This window comes from Bison bison, unplaced genomic scaffold (assembly GCF_000754665.1).
Source record: "Bison bison bison isolate TAMUID 2011002044 unplaced genomic scaffold, Bison_UMD1.0 scf7180017864491, whole genome shotgun sequence".
Taxonomy (NCBI): domain Eukaryota; kingdom Metazoa; phylum Chordata; class Mammalia; order Artiodactyla; family Bovidae; genus Bison; species Bison bison.
In genome coordinates, this window is record NW_011495050.1 from 12,266,317 (window position 1) to 12,270,348 (window position 4,032).

The 4,032-nt window shown below is 51.4% G+C and overlaps 1 pseudogene; it reads right to left on the reverse strand.

Moving 5' to 3' along the window:
* Nucleotides 1-875: 875 nt before the first annotated feature.
* On the reverse strand, nucleotides 876-3,827 carry LOC105005521 (annotated as a pseudogene).
* Between the last annotated feature and the right edge of the window lie 205 nt (nucleotides 3,828-4,032).

Here is a 4,032-nt window from a genome sequence, read left to right on the forward strand (position 1 = left end):
TACAGGGTCCACATTCAAACTCTGCTAATGGAGTTTGCTAAAAGAGCTGCTCTCCAGAGTATACATCAGTACAATGTTGACAAGAGGTCCCAAAAGAATCTGAGAGCCAGGGAAAAAGCAAGAGACAATGTCATAGTAGCCAAATTAGAAACTTTACCAATACTGTACCACTAAATAGTACCTACTCCCAGATAATCTGGGAAGTAGGTTATCTTCCAATGGAAGATAACTGGAACCAGATCAGCTGATCCTTGGGGCTATTGCTATCATATTAGAGGGAGCAAATGAAATCCTACCACAGCATTCTGGGCTACTGACCTAGTCCTAGCCAAAAGGGAAAAACCTGAATGGAGCATAAAACACAGTGAAGAAGTAACCAGGAATTGCAATAAAACCCTTCACTCCAATCAGAATTTTAACTTTCCATTTATTGAGCTTTCACAGATGGCCAAGCCTACCTTACATAGTAGGCATGATCCATTACAATAAAATAGCATTAAAAAGTTTCATGTCACAAAGCAGAGCAAAGCAAAAAAAAAAAAAAAAAAGAGCAAAACAAATTACAGTTCCACCAGCTGAGCAGGGACGCAGAAATGCCTCCTTAAGTTGCTGCTTTACCACAAAAACACCAAATACTGAGTTAGTTTAATCTAGAGATATTTTTCAGACAGAGAATGTGATATCAAGTCAAGACAACAAAGAAGGAAACATGAAGGCCTCTGGGAGATGGTCCACTGAGACTCTACCCATAGGTAGGTAGGTACAGATATGAGTTTACACAACAGCTACCTTTAACATTAGGTGCAAACAAGAGAGGTGAACAGACTGAGCTTGATGTGTAAGTGCTGAGGGAGAAGTAGGGAGATATGACCACATCAGCTGACCATCTTCCACTTTCTGTAGAAGCGCAGGACATTCTTGACTTCCACACCAGCTTCAGTTGCTGTCCCCAGCACCAGCTGCAGGGGGTATGAGAGATTCCTAGGGTTGTCTAAACAGATGCCCGTGAGGATGGTGATCATATTCCTGTGGTCGGGGGTCCCCAGCCAGGATGAGTCCAGCAGACCTCTGCAGATGTCAAGCATGTTATAGAGGTCCCAGGCATCAGAGTCTGGCCTGGTCATCCTGGGTCTCACCAACGTCACAGACACACAGGACTGGCAGAGAAGGTACTGGTTCCCTCTCTTCAGCTCCCCCTCTAGGAAGGTGATGGCTGCTGAAGCCCGTTTGTCCTCCCTTCTCAGGATATACAGTATGTCCACCACAATGTTGGGTACGATGAGGAGAAACTGACCGCTGGTGGCAAGCTGCCGGATGACTGGCAGGTGCTCACAGAGGGCCCGGGGGTCAGGGAACAGGTAAAGGGTCAAAGCTGACCGAATCTGGATGTGCCTGAGAGTTTTCTCCAGCAGCACCACCTCACTTTGAAGCCACAGTTGTACTATGTCTTTGAAAAATCTGATCCTGGAAGTTTTCTCTAGCAACTGCTGAGATGGGTTGTCTGGTCCTTCAAACCCAGTGCTCACAAAGACCCCTGAATGAGAGTCATACCTCAGGAACTGTCCAGGGAGTGTCGTGGCGAAGTGGCCAAAGCTTCTGAGGAAACAGACGCGCACAGCAGCTTCATCTTGGGAGCTGAATGGAGGTGGGTCCTGCTCCAAGCCCACCCTCTCCTGGGAAGCCTGCTTCAGCCAGTGCTGGCCCAGGGCAATGTCCTCTGGGAGCTTCAGGAACTGGGGAAGGTGTGGGCCCTTGCAGCTCTGCAGTAGCTCACGGAGATGGTAGGACAGGCCCAGGCCTGGCTCCTGAAGGTCTCGCACAGAGGGCAGCAGGTTCAGCAGCATGGACAGGTGGTCCCACAGGCTAAACAGGCTCCACCCATGTGCAGTGAGGAGATTGCAGTTGGCACGGAGCCAGCCCAGTATCACCGTGACCGTGGGCAGCAGCCCCTCTGCAGAGAGGACCTGCAGTTTCTTCTGAATGGTCTGGAGATTGCTGCAGGGTTGGCTGATGGAGGCATTCTGCCCCAAGTTGCAGCCAGCAGGAGGCTCTGTCTCGAGACAGCTGCTCACGTCATCCTCTGTGACAGATGCTTTGCTGGAGGCAGGACTAGGAGGCGTAAAGAAACTGTGGCTGAAGACAGGAGCCAAGTGAAAGCCATGTTTGCCTGGAAGCTTGTGGCTCGACGGGGCTGATAGGCTAGCGGAACTGGTTGTTTTTAAGAGACCTAGGAGATGACTGGGAAGTTGACACGTCTTCAGCTTATCCCTGGGAGGGGAAATTCTATCTTTGGATTTGGCTCCACCCTCCTGCATTGCTTGTGGATTCAGGGAGCCACTTTCCTCATCATCAGTTGTGTCTGAATAAGTGGTTTCACTGCTGAGTTCTGAGCTGACTTGTGAGCATAAGGATGTGTTTTCAGCTTCTTCTGTCTCATCCCAGTCACAGCAAGAATGAAAACTGGCTTCTGGGTTGTCACCCTCACTGGAAACGTGAGATGACCTGTGGGTTTTCTGAGATTTGCTGTGGCGGGGCCCAGGGGAGGGGGCTAGACCATCTTGTTGCCCCTCCCCAGCCTCCATCTTCTGTTGGTCTTCCTTGTCCCTGGGGACGTCCACCTCTGGAGTCAGCTTCCCTTTCTGGAGCTCAGCCTGGAGGCGTGTCGTCACGTGTTGAATTAAATGGGAGAAAAGGGTCAAGGTGAAGGTGACCGCTGTCCTGTGCTGCTTGGAGCCCGCTGTCCTCAGGCTGTGCACGCTCATGAGGCAGAGGACCACCATGTGGAAGATGAGGAGGTCGGGGAGGAACTGGTAGCCTCTTGCGGGCTTTCTCTCTCTGGAGGCCTGGCTCTGGTTGGATGGGCAGGGCCGATAGGAAAGACAAAGACGGAAGTCTTCCAGAACCAGCTGGCACAAGGCCATGAGCCTGGTGGCTCTGAATTTCCTCTGAGGCTGCAAGAGGCTCTGAAGGTAGAGGAAACTAACCAGTAACCTTTTGTTATCCCAACACCGCCTCTGGCTGGGAGAGAGCTTCTTCCCCTGGTTCCTCTTCAGCCGGCTATATCTTTTTCCCGCATGATGGTAGAGTTGTTTGAGGTTCCAAGATGCCCCTTTAAAAGGCACTTCCGAGTGGAGGCAGCGCTGGTAGAAGTATGTGGCTTCCACACCATAGTACTTGCTCCCCGTGAGAGTTCCCAGCTGGTTGAAGGGCATGCCCATGTGTGGTGCCACTGACAGGGCTCTGTAATAACACCTCTCTGCCAGGTCCTTGGTGTGCAGGGCCAGGAACTCATTCTGAAAGCGGAACAAGTCTCCCAAGTACAGCAGGCAGCGGTGGCAGGCCATCCGTGCCCAGTCCACCTCTTCCTCTGATGCAGGACCTGCTCTTTTGCAGCCGATGAAGTGGATGGCACTGTGAGGCCAGTCGATATAGCTCCACAAGCCCAGCTGGTAGTGCTCCTGCAGGAACAGGAAAAGGTGTTCATAGAACCTGAGGCCACCCTTTAGATGCGCCCACAGGGGGCCTTCCCACTGTTCCTCGGAGGAGTCCGTGTTTTTTCTGTTGGGCTTCAGCAGCAGCAGAACCACGTCAGAGTACGTTTTCCTCCAGAGCAGCTCTTCTGCTTTCCTCCCATATTCCACTGGGTGCAGGAACATGAGTTTAATGCAGACTTGCTGGACCATATCCCTGAGGGCCAGGACATGAGGCTTGAAAAGCTCTTCGTGGGCATTTCCTTTTAGAAGGAAATGGTCGAGATGCTGAGCTGCCCTGCAAACATCCTGGTAGAGGAGTCTGGCCTTCAGGGCTTCTACCTGGCTGCTCTCCATAGGGCTGGACTCTTCCCACAACACCGATTTGTGTCTTCTGAGAAAAAGACAAAAACTATATATTAGTACTCACTCACAGAGTCAGGAGGAGAAGGGGATGACGGAGGACAAGATGGTTGGATGGCATCATCAACTCAGTGAACACGAGTTTGCGGAAGCTCCGGGGGAGATGGTGAAGTAGAGGGAATCCCGGAGTGCTGCAGTC